The sequence below is a fragment of the Corythoichthys intestinalis genome, chromosome 21 (assembly GCF_030265065.1).
Source record: "Corythoichthys intestinalis isolate RoL2023-P3 chromosome 21, ASM3026506v1, whole genome shotgun sequence".
In the NCBI taxonomy this organism is placed as follows: Eukaryota; Metazoa; Chordata; class Actinopteri; order Syngnathiformes; family Syngnathidae; genus Corythoichthys; species Corythoichthys intestinalis.
In genome coordinates, this window is record NC_080415.1 from 10,227,470 (window position 1) to 10,241,333 (window position 13,864).

Sequence of the window (13,864 nt, forward strand, 5' to 3'; positions counted from 1 at the left end):
GATGCTAATAATGAGCTGTTGAAAAGCAAAATGAATAAGAAAAACAGTGGTGTTTGCGCTGTCAGCTATTGCTATCAATCATTTTATTCAAATTAAAAAAAAAAAAAAAAGAAGAATGATTGACTTCAGTTTCACACATTGCAAATGTATGGTTGCCATGTTTTGCAGGTGTCAGAGAGAGTAAATGAAAATGAAACAAAGGCAAGGCAAGGCAAATTTATTTATATAGCACAATTCAACACAAGGCAATTCAAAGTGCTTTACATCACATGAAGATCATAAAAATCACATTTAAATCAATACAACGTAAAAACCAAGACAATCAAAATCGGAAATAAAATTATACATAAAGATCGCATTTAATCACAAATACAATAAAAATAAATAAATAAAAACAAAACAAAAATTACTACTACTAATAATAATTGAAATCAGCAATAGAGATAAGCTCAAGAGGAATAGAAAGCAAGTAGATTGAAATATATAGACAGTTATGGATATGCAGTGCTAAACAAAAGCGTTTTTAGTCCTGATTTAAAAGAGCTAACAGTTTGAGCATACTTCAGACGTTCAGGTAACTTGTTCCAGAGCTGAGGAGCATAATAACTAAATGCTGCCTCACCCTGCTTGGTTCTTGTTCTTGGAACATGCAAAAGACCGGTTCCAGACGACCTTAGGGGTCTAGATGGCTCATAGGAATCTAACAAGTCAAGCATGTATTTTGGTCCAAGGCCATTAAGTGTTTTGTAGACGAGCAGTAGTATTTTATAGTCTATCCTTTGACTCACTGGAAGCCAGTGTCGCGATTACAAATTGAAAAGAACAAATTGGAAATAAAATGATCAAACATTTAAGCATCGTGCAGATTGTGAAAATAGTTTCTGCAGTGGTGCAGTTGACACTTTTATGTAGGGTGACCATATTTTGATTTCCGAAAAAGAGGACACTCAGCCCGGCCTCAACATACTTGAATTTTACTTAAGTTCACTCAAAGATGTCTATATCACTTTATATATTTAAAGTGTGCCCCATCACTCTGGATGGGAAAATGCAGTTTGAAAATAAAAAAATAAATAACAATGACTAAAATATAATATATATATATTCAATACACCTACACACAGTAGGCTCTGTGCCAACTAAACATTTTTATGAATTACTATCACGACAATTGTCCTTGACAAATTGTTATTCCCATTCAATTGATATTCTCATTCAATGTTCTAGATTGCACACAAACAATAACCGAAGTAAACTGACAGACTATTCACCCAGCATGTTTCCAAACGTAGCAGTTTTTCCCATAATGCCTAGCATGGTTTAGCTTACTGATAGCTAGCTCAGGCAAAAATCAAACTTTGCTAGAAAAGTTTACAATCATTGGCAGTGCAACGATGCGACACCAAATGGGATTTTACAGTCAAAGCTCCGACAGAAGTCAACAGTTGCCATTATTTACGTATTTATCGTTAAAAACTTAACAACTGGGCAGGTGTTGTGGCCAAAATGTCAACCCAGTGGATGGCGGTAATGCCTCATGATAGGGGTAAACTGCCAACAAAAACAAGAAGAACTACTCCTTCCCTCCCTTCTAGTAGGAGCCATGTCAACTGCTGCCACCCAGCGGCCGGAGGGATTCCCTTCAAATTGGTCCCGTGAAAAATCGTAAAAACCGGACATTTTTATGAATTTATAAAACCCGCCCGGACGACAAGGATACTACGTGAAAGTAGGACTTGTCCGGGCAAAAGAGGACGTTTGGTCACCCTACTTTTATGTCATTGTTTAGACAAATACGGTTGTGTCATGGGCAATGGGTATTGAGCTATGACTTGAATAGCGAAAACCTCCATTGATTTAAAAATCTATACTATTTCGTACCGTATTTTCCGGACTATAAGTCGCACCTGAGTATAAGTCGCACCAGCCATAAAATGCCTGACGAAGAGGAAAAAAACATATATAAGTCGCACCGGAGTATAACTCGCATTTTTGGGAGAAATTTACTTGATAAAATCCAACACATAGAACAGATATGCCATCTTGAAAGACAATTTCAAATAAAAAATACAATAGAGAACAACATGCTGAATAAGTGTAAAGTATGATAATGTTACATGATGCATGAACAATGAAATGCAAACGTGGCCGGTATGTTAACATAACATAGCTATTAAGAGTTATTCAGATAACTATAGCATAAAGAACATGCTAACAAGTTTACCAAACCAGCAGTGTCACTCCAAAACACCAAAATAACATGTGAAATGATATAATAATGTGTTAATAATTTCACACATAAGTCGCTCCAGAGTATAAGTCGCACCCCCAGCCAAACTATGAAAAAAAAAAACTGCAACTTATAGTCCGAAAAATATGGTACATGTTTTGACATACGGAGGGCGCCATGTTTTATTCACGCAATGGACACTCTGGGTGATGACGTAGTTTGTCACTGTCACTAGACGAACACTACGGAGCTGCTGCACTTCCTTCTATGCGGCAAGACGTCCAAAACATTTGCACATCCGTTAAAAGCGGCGAGTACTGACTATTTGTGTTTTTATTGAGCCTTATATTCCATTTTCATTGCCTCAAAATACTTTTTGCTTCTATACTTTTAAGCATTGTGTTTTCTTGTAGTAGCTTTAAAGCAGATTGTTGACCACATTAGTCACGTAGAATATTTAAACCACCCTTATTTGAGATTTCTACGTTGAAGTATTTTCTTAATGCGTCTTTAGTATGTTCTGTCTGTATGCATCTAAACCAGTGTTGTTTTTGTCAGCGATGGCTATAACGAAAACATTTCGTCAACAAAGAATTTTTTCATGACGATGACGAGACAGTGACGAGCTAAAAACGTGTTTTGGGAGACTAAAACATAACGAGACGAATGCCACTTTTCATCTGACGAGACGACAACGAGACGAAAATGTGAAAATGTGTGACATTTAATGTGTAGTTTGCCTGCATTGTAGCATACTCATGTGATGTGCTGCTGCTCTCCAGTCTCGAGGCTTGCACAAACGGTAAGATTTTTTTCTTATCTTTGCCAGAAAGAATATCTTGAGCCTTTAAAGGTCTATGCTGAGTGATCATTACACACTAAATGTAACTTGTAGCGTTAGCTTAGCATTCACATTCATTGCTATGCTCTGCTCACATTAGCATTAGGCTAATGCTAATCTATTAGGCTAATGCTAGTGGCAAGCATCGTCGTCTTAAACTCTCACGCAACTTTTTTTTTTTTTTTTTTATATAAAGTTCATGGCGTCCAGGTGCGTATAATAAATTGAAAATAATTTACTGTTTTCCTGCCGAGTGTGTATTATACCAAGTTGGCGTTGTCCTTGTATACGCTACAATATGTACTCGTATGCCAATGTTCATTCAAAATACTTGGAAACCTTTATTTTGTAAAGAATATATATTTGAATATATTTTTTAAAAATTTTACAGATAAAAACATTTATTAGTTAGCATCGACTAAAACTAGACAAAATTAGTCGAGTTTTCGTCAACAAAAACTAGACAAAGACAAACACATTTTGAAATGACTCAAATATCACTAAGACTAATAAGTGTAATCGTCCAAACGACTAAAAAACTAAAACTAAAATTAAAAGGGCTGCCATAAACAACATTGATCTAAACAAAACAAGCTGACAGCGCACGGTTGTACTTTGGGTGTCAAATTTGCCTCTAACCCTAACCACATTTTGGCAGAATACCGTTTTGCTTACCCCTACTCTCGTCTCATCTCATCCCATCTTTCCTGTTCATTTTGCCTTTGCTGCTCATTTTGTGAAATATCGACAATGCTGTCATACTCAATAATGTTCCTCTAAGGTTCAAATTGAAAGGGTTGAACAGATGACATGTTTATGTCGCTAAAGTCATACTCTAGAAGCTCGGCAGCGTAACCAGGTGATTTCACCGCCTTTTGACGTCAACAACAATAGCGACCTACTATTAAACTAATTTTAAAAATTGTCAAAGACTTCATAATGATATTGACGGGAAACATTCCCCAGACACTGCACCACGCCTTCAAGTAGGGGGCCGTCCTACACTCCGCTTCAGTTGGTCGAAGTCGGTCGCATTTATTCTCAAACACATGCAGCGATCCAACACCGGATTTATGTTGAAAAAGTATGAAAGCTGTACCGCATATAAGGAAGGATTGTCTCAGGAGTGATTTGTTCGAGGATTCAAGGTAGTTATTATATTTCTCGTACTATGCATGCATTTTGAAACGTTGTGAATAAAATCAATGAGATAAATTAACCGCTACGGCATTGGCGTCATAATTCGCAATATTTGCGTAAAATAAATGCTAACTGCCCGGTTTTTAACTTTTAACCAAGAATTGAGACTGTTTCACGTTCATATCGATAAAGAATTCAGGGATTTAAGCATTTATTCACAAGAATTTTCAAAGTAAAAAGCTCTTTCTGGTGACAAGGCGGTGCTACAGTGGCTTAAAGACTAGCAGCACATTTGACATATTTACGTAAAATAATTGCTAACTGCCCGATTCTTTGCTCTTTTAACAAAGAATCGAGACTGTTTTACCATATCTATAAAGAATTCAGGGATTTAAGCATTTATTCACAAGAATTTTCAACATAAAAAGCTCTTTGTCTGTGTTTCCACTCGGTCAACTTTGACGGAGATAGGCCCCCTATTAATCGGCCCCGTGCCCCATGTCCTGTCAATATATTATGAAGTCTATGAAATTGCTTAAAAACGGAACGTTAAAAAGGGGTTTCACTATCAAATTATTTCTTGTGTACCGTCTTCAGAAGAGTCTTCCACCTGGGGTGATAGCCATGCACACCAATTTGATGTAGAGTGCGGCGTATGGTCTGAGTACTAACAGGCTGAACCCCCCCAATTCTTCAATCTCTGCAGCAATGCTGACAGCACTCCTTTAACGAGTCAAATGACATTTTGGAGGGAAAATGACAAGCAGTACTCAATTTGGACATTTAGGGATGTACGTTTTTTCAAAGGGGTTTACCCACTTTTGTTGCCAGGGGTTTAGATATTGATGGCTATATTTTGAGGGGAAAATAAACTAACTCTACTATATAAGATGCACACAGACTACTTTTCAGTGTGTCAAAGTGTCATATTGTCAGTGTTGTCCCATGAAAAGATATACTTAATGTTGAGTTAATTATCGAGGGTTGATTGAATATTTGCTTGATTGATTGAATATTTGCTTGTACTCATATATATCTAATACATACATAATACATATTGCCATATTTTTTCTTATTTGATATAACCAGTAAATGATTATTGCTTGCTATACTAGGTATAATGTTTAAGTGTTACAAAGTGTTAAAAAGGGTCGGGGTGACAACTGCCTTGCTTCATGGCAGCAACATTGCGTAATTAGACCTTGTAGGACATCTTCAGCATCTTACGTCTGGACTTTCGTCTAGACTTTCGAGGACAATCTTCCATTCGAGGACATCTTCCATGGCCGCAGCGTTGCATAACTCAAGTGTCTGGGTCATTCTGACCATTTTACCTAAGTGCCATTTCTTACACACGTGTATTTAGTTCGTTCCACCTACATGCTCACACATAGCCAACCAAAATCACATGGGTGTCTCCAGCTTGCTTTCCCCCTCCCTTTAGGGCGGCACCCTTCTTTGTTAGGACAAACCCCTACTAAAAAGAGCAAGGAGGGTTTTTCTTCAGATCAATTTTGGTGACTATACAGCGTAATCTAGCATTTCTCTGTCTAGTCCCTCCTTGCTCTCCTTGGCCAAGAAAACTGAGTGTCTTCTCTCCTTATTTTTTGGGTAATTTTACAAATGTCTACCTAAGGGTCTATTTTTGAACTTGACACTTAATTAAATATCTGTAGAAATGCGAAGGGTGTACTGACTTTTGTGATACACTGTAAATTGGGTCTGCGTTAACGCCTTAGGTCTGCCATCATTGCAACGCAGAAGCATGAATCAGCCTATACAGTGCAGTATAGAGTACAATACACAGAATACAGTTCGATTCGACAGTTTTCTCATCATGATTTCATGCTTTAATTCAATAGGTCTCCTTCTTGGTCACTAGGGGCAGTATAATAGACACCGCTATAAAACACTTTTTTCATTGTGACATAAAAAAGACAGTCGCAACTAAATTGTTAAAATTAGCTGTCTTTTTTCGTGGCAACATGAAGAAGACGGTCGCAACTAAATTGTTAAAATTAGCTGTCTTTTACATTTGACAACGTATTCGTTTTTGCCTGTGTCATCATATGTTAGTGAATGTGGTGCCATTTAGGAGGATTTCATGAATGGTGTATTGTACACAAAATGTTTTACATTGTGCAGGTGGCCTTCTGTAGTCTCACGAAGAATATGCCTGATCTATACGTCAGCCTCTGTGCAACAAGTTGGTCATAATGGAAATGCTCCGAGCTGCAGTGTTTGGGCAATCAGCATTCATTTTTATCTACAGTGCCGTAGTGGAATAGCCTTGCTACTTTATAGCATGAATAGGACCTTTTGTTTGCCTGCATTGATTTTCTTTGGGTGGAATTGGAGCTTGCAAGTTAACAGATTACTGCATTTCAAAACACTTATAGTAATTTAAAGTAACTAAAGTTGTTACAGTGAGGAAACATGTTAGTATAATCAATCCAGAATGTGGCATGAAATGTAAACAACCCCAAATTTAGTCAAAGCCCGGTTGTGAGTAGATGTACTTTATTGAATTATACTACTACAAACATAACAATCTTACTCTGGTCATTTTGAATGACTTGCACTCATAATTTTCATCCTTTTGGATGAAAATCAAGCCCGATATACTGCCAATGAAAGTGTACAGATGCCAAGAGAAAACGATCTGTTCATCATCTTTACCCTGGTGAATCCCTGTGTTGCATATTTGAGAAAAGTTAGTCCATCAACCTGTCTGCACAGACTCCAGTCTTTACGTCCTTCCTCCCCCTGACAGCCTCTGACAGAAATATCGAATACCACATTTGACCTTATGCGACATTTTTTTTCAAGAATCAGAAAGTCTTTCTCTTCTCAGGATGTGAGCGAGGGAAAGAACACGTTTCTTTAATTACTGCTGAGTGATACATTAAGCAGGCGCTTCCATTTCTTGAGCGCATATGTTCCTCAGAACAATGATACTTTGTCTCAAAAAGCAAAGCTTTTCACCATGAGGCCAAGTTGTGTTTATGACTCATTTTTTAATTAGGTAATCAAGCGCTGATGTTCTAAATGTTTCTAATTAAACAAAAGTACTACCTTCCAATTATGCATTCATGTTAAATGAATGGGTAAAAGTTGAAAAAACAACAATGTATCGTAATGGAGCGGAGGTGGGTCGAGTAGCCAAAAATTGTACTCAAGTAAGAGTAGCGTTACTTCAAAATAATATTACGACAGTAAAAGTAGTCATCCAGAAAATGTACTCAAGTACAAGTAAATTGTAATTGGTGAAAAGAATACTAAACTAATGAGTAACATGGTGAGTAACTGCTTAAGATGTTAGATTTTTTTAAAAATTATTTAAACAATGGTATTTTTTTGTCAGCAGAAAGTTATCTATATGAACTGTTATGATTTTTATTGTCTTATAACAGAATTTTTGGACTGTAAGGCGCACCACGGGGTGGCGTGGCTCAGTGGTAGAGTAGTTGTCCCCCAACCCAGAGGTTGTGGGTTCAATTCTCCGCCCTGATGAACTCGTCTAAGTGTCCTTGAGCAAGACACTGAACCCCACGTTGCTCCTGGTGCTGCGTCACCAGTAGGTGGATGACGAGATAGTGTAAAGCGCTTTGAGCGCCTTGAAAGGTGGAAAAGCGCTATATAAGTATATACTTACTTATACTTACTACACAATATTCTAATTTCCTGACTGTCTCAGGAAATTAGAATATTGTGTATTCTAATTTCCTGAGACAGTCCTGTATATATACACAGGACTGTCTCAAAAAATTAGAATATTGTGTATTCTAATTTCCTGAGACAGTCCAGTAACACCATTTACCACCTGACTATTAGCTGCCACCCACCAAATTAGACACAAAAACAGCATTTGTTGATAGATAAGCCACACTGGACAATAAAATGTAGCTGTCCTCATTGTATTATGGGATATTTACACCAAAAGACCAGTAACTCTTTATTTGACGGCGTCATAATAAGACTGTCAAAGGACCAAATGAATAACCATGAAGCTCTGAACCAATTGGCTGAAAAGCTTTATTGCTTCAAGAAGCTTAATTTGGCCATCAAGGCTCCCTTGGGGGAGGCAGTCAACCCCTGCTGCCACCTGCTGTCAACACTGTTGTCGTCCAACATGCCTCTTAGCATGCATTGCGGCGCTACAGACAAAATTGGAGAGGATGAAGTACAGACACCGGAGACTGTGTTTTGATGAGAAGCATTGTCTGACGTGCACAAAGGCTCGGTCAAAACAACTAACTGTCTGAAGACTCGCGATCAAGGATTGTTAATTTGTATAAAGCTGGGAAAGGACACAAAACCACTCTAAAAGTCTTGATGTTCACCAATTGACAGTCAGAGAAGTTGTCTACAGAAATCACTGGCACAGTCCAATATCTCTGTGCATACATCAACTATATATGGAAAACTATGGCCAAGAATGGTGTTCATAGAAGGTCTAGACAAAGGAAGCCACTGCTGTCTAAAAAAAGCATTGCTGCACGTTTAATGTTCGCAAAAAGGCACTTGGACACTCCACAGAAGTTTTAGCAAAGTTTTTGGAGGACTGATGAAACCAAAGTTTAATTGGTTGGGAGTAACACACAACGTCCGGTGTGGAGGAAAAATGGAACAGCTCACCAAAATCAATTCCTCATCCTCACCGTGGTGGAGGGAGCATCACAATTTGGGGCTGATTTGCTGCCTTAGGGCCTGGACAACTTGCAGTCATTAATGGAAGAATGAATTTAAAGATTTATCAGGATGTTTTTGCAGGAAAACCTGAGGCCGTCTGTCAGACAGTTGAAGCTAAAAAGAGGATGGATGCTGCAACAAGACAATGATCCAAAACACAGAAGTAAATCAACTTCAGAATGGTTTCAGAAGAACAAAATACACGTTCTGGAGTGGCCAAGTCAAAGTCCAGACTTGAACCCCATTGAGATGCTGTGGCATGACCTAAAGACGGCGATTCATGCCAGACATCCCAGGAATCTGATTGAAATACAGCAGTTTTGTCGAGAAGAATGGGCCAAGACTAGTCTTGATCGATGTACCAGACTAATCTGAGCTACAGGAAGCGTCTGGTTGAAGTTATGGCTGCCAAAAGGGGGAGGGGGGGTTACAGGCACAAAATATTGAATGTGATGGTTCACTTACTTATTTTTCCTCCTTCTGTCATTGTTTGCGTACTATCCTCATTAAAATATGAAAACCTACAAGTGTTTGGGTGGGTTTAGTTAAAGCAGACACTGTTTTTTCATCTGTGTGATTTGACAAAGAGCAGATCACATTTGATGGTGATTTTATGCAGAAATGTGAGAAATTCCAAAAGGTTCCGATAATTTTTCATACCACTGTATACCAGAAATCCCAAAACAAACCAATACGGGCGTGGCATTGACACGAAGTTCTGATGCTATCCAGGAAGTTTACTTATACGTCATTCATCCACCTCAGTGCTAACACATTGTAAATAAGTCATTTGTTTGGGAGAAGACACGGTTCCTTATTTGTAATTTTTGTAATCTTCAAAATGGAAGTTCAGAATATATTTAGAATAGCTGATTCAAAGTCTGAGAGACAGGAAAAAAAGCAATTTTACTGCAGAAATGGCCATAATGACTGTATTATTTACTGTGACGGGATAATGCCTTTCAGAGGAAGACATGTTGTTCTTAACTCATACCCTAAAGGACGCCACTTGGGCCTTCTTCAAAGCAAATGTTGACAACAGAAACAAAAAAAAAAATCCCGCATGCACTACCAGTCATCTTTCTTCAGGATGCTGGTAACATCCCATATGGAAGGCATCAGGCAAGCATACGCTAATAACAATGCGGCTACGGGTTTAATAAAAAGGAATGGAACGAATTATGGCCCTGTCCCAGCCAGCGCCATCATTTACTGCAAGGCATGATCTGGGCCTTGGCAACGCTGCATAGGTTGGGAGAGAAGATGGTGAGAGGAACGGAGGTGGGTGCCAGGCTTCCGAGCCAGTCCCCTGTGGGCGCTTTCATGCTGCGGAACACACAGAGATGTCACGGGAAGAAGCCTGTGGGCAGGACAAAGACAGGCTCCACTGGGGATAAAGAAACATCAACAGCGGTTCACCGATGAATGTTGATTGGATTCTTGATTAAAATGGAAGCAGGATTTGCGTTTTTCTTTTTTTTTCATGAATGAGGGACTGCCTGGGGAGAATTTACAGACAAAATCCCACAGAGTCAGTTTGTGTGTGGGATACCTACCTTTGTGATGTGTTCAAATCATCAGTACAACTTAGTTCCATAAGGAATTCATCATTGGCTGAGTTTGACTTTTGTGGGACAGGGGGCAAAACATGTTGATGACCCTGAAACGCAGTGTCAGCAATAAAATTAACTATATATACAGTATATGGCGGAAAACACAGACAAGACTTAAAAAGCATTTTCTGCTGTTGCACTCCTCTTTAAAATAAACTGCAGTATTTTAAGCCAAAAGAACTGTTGTGTTTGATAGAACAACATGTCTAGATGCTGCCATAGCAGATTCATGGCGCATGAAGCCCCTGAACTATTTTTGATTTGTCCGTTTTACCCTGAAAACCCCCGTTTACAGCCTTTGCGCAACCGCTTTTGTTTCAACCCAGCCATAAAACGAAGGTAATTAATTATTATTATTCAAAATGTCTGTCGTTTTTAGCTTACAATCATTCATTGATGTCTCATATATTGTTTAAAAAAAAAAAAACTAAAAAAATTATTCACTCACATAGTTTAAAGTTCTAAACAAATTATGTCAAAATGAAAAAAATGGCGTCTGTAAAAAAGTCACGGATATCTACCTCATAACTATCGCTTAATTGTATTTTTTTTGTTACTGTGGCATTTTCTCCGATATGTTACATGATAAATAATTGATCCAAACAAAAAAAAGTTGAAAATAAACGTTTAAAAGGGTAAATTTATGAAAAAGAAATTCTCGACCACTCCTTGATGTCTGCGATTTCTGCATCGCGACCCTTGTTATATTACCATGTTTCACCCATAAAATCCCCCCAAAATCCAGCTGTGGCTATTCACAGCTGTGTCTTGACATTCAGTTATAGATGCTACATGGAGTTTTTTGATCGAAACAAAGTAAGTACGCGATAATATCTTGTTAAAGTCATGGCGTCTGTAATTCTGTTCTCGCGTGCTCTCACCTCCAGATAGGGTTTTGCTGTTTAAATTAAAAAAAAAAATTTTTTTAAAAGAATGCCCTCCTGCTCAAAATTTTTTTCCCACAGAAAATTGAAATTTTAAGCTTTCCAATGATGTATCACACATGCGTATTGGACAATTTTGAAAGTTGCCTAAATTGGGGGTCTCAGAGAGGAACTTCAAGTCACCTGAGTGTTTTTCGCCATATACATCTTGACACTGTTCGTGTTCAATCCTCGAGTCAAGCTCAGTTGTTGAAGCTTTTGAATGCTTAGGTTTAAAAGAAATTCTCAATATCCATCTTGCCTCCTCAGGTGTAATTTTGGCCAAGCAAAGCAAAGGAACGTCTAAGGTCCAGTCAAAAAATAATTTTGACCCACTGTGAAATACTTTGTAGGATTCTTGTTCGTTTCATTCCTATTTATTGTTTGCTTTATTGCTTTACAACTTTTATGGACAATATTTTAATGGCTACATCTTTATTTTAATGGGGAAGTTCAGAATTTTTCACATCAATGCTTAATCTTTTGAGTTAGCCGGGGTTTAATTAGTCGGTGGAGTTAATTTCAGGGCTCCGGAGTGGCTAAGCTAGCACAAGTCAATGGTGCCTGCTTAGCATGCCAATAAAAAAAAAAAAAATGATAGTAGCAGATCTAACATAGTCAAATAAATTCAAAATGCAGATGATTGTTAGAAATACCCTTGCAGCCAAAACGATGTCACATCAAACTGCCGTAATTAATTTTCTTCTCCAGGACTACTTTTTTAGATGCGTGATGCGACCGCAATAGAGAGGAGTGCCTTGGCCACTCGTGCTCAGTCTGCTGGGGGGGGGGTCACTTTCGTTCCCACAAAAAAAAAAAAAAAAAAAATCAGCGATGAAAATAAACAATGTGATATCACTCCGCCCTGCTTACCTAGAGAGCCTGTTCCCTGCAGAGCTTCTGGATTACAAATGTTTCTGTTCATACAGTACTACAATTATTGACATACATTTTAATAACTTTATCCTGAAAACATAGCCAACATTACTGATTGCATGAGTCATTGGTGATTCTCATGCGTGTATATGTTGTTTTTTATTGGTATGCTAAGAAGGCACCATTGACTCGCGCTAGCTTAGTCACTCCGGAGCCCTGAAACTGACAAAATAGTAACGAACTGCACGGAATTTGTTGAAACTTCACCGACTAATTAAACTAGTGTTGTACCGATGCCATTTTTGGGCCCCGATACCGTTACCTGGCTGTGCAATATAGGCCGATAATGATACCATACCGATACCACTTTGTTTGAAATGTATATTTCCAGAAGAGGGAAGGTGATCTCAACTGAAGGGGCTGAACTACCTGAAGGCAACATAACTGATATGCAGGACAGCTACAAATACCTGGGGATGAGAAAGCAACTAGGAGGTCTGCCACAACCAAATACAAAGGGTGAGGAAGGTCCTCAAGAGTCAGCTGAATGGCAAGAATAAGATCTAGGCCATTAACAGCTATGCCCTACCAGTAATCAGATACCCTGCTGGCATCGTATCCTGGCCACTTGAAGAGATGCAGGCTACCGACATCAAGACAAGGAAGCTCCTTACAATGCATGGAGGGTTTCACCCTAAGTCCAGCATCCTGAGCTCTACACAAAGCGGAAAGAAGGAGGCCGCGGACTAGTGAGCATCAGAGCCACTATCCAGGAGGAAACTACATCCCTCCAAGAGTACATCATGAAAATGGCCCCCAGTGATGACCTACTCAGTGAATGCCTCAGGCAACAGAAGCCCAGTAAAGAGGAGGACCCTGAGGAGACATCATGGAAGGACAAGCCCCTGCATGGTATGTACCACCGACAAATTGAGGGGGTAGCTGACATGGGAAAAACATACCAGTGGCTGGAAAAGGCCGGACTGAAAGACAGCACAGAAGCACTGATCATGGCAGCACAAGAACAGGCCCTAAACACAAGATCACTAGAGGCCAGGGTCTATCACACCAGACAGGACCCCAGGTGCAGGCTACGCAAAGAGGCCCCTGAGACAGTCGAGCACATCACAGCAGGGTGTAAGATGCTGGCAGGCAAGGCATACATGGAACGACATAACCAGGTAGCAGGCATTGTGTACAGGAACATCTGTGCCGAGTACTGACTGAAGACCCCAGAGTCAAGGTGAGCGACACCTCCAAAGATGGTCGAGAACAACCGAGCCAAGATCCTGTGGGACTTCAAGATCCAGACAGACAAACTGGTGATGGCTAACCAGCCTGACATAGTGGTGGTGGATAAACATCAGAAGACAGCAGTAGTGATAGATGTAGCAATCCTGAGCGATAGCAACATCAGGAAAAAAGAACACGAAAAGCTGGAGAAATATCAAGGGTTGAAGGAAGAGTTGGAGAAAATGTGGGGAGTGAAGGCAACAGTGGTGCCAGTAGTGATCGGGACACTAGGGGCAGTTACGCCCAAGCTGGGTGC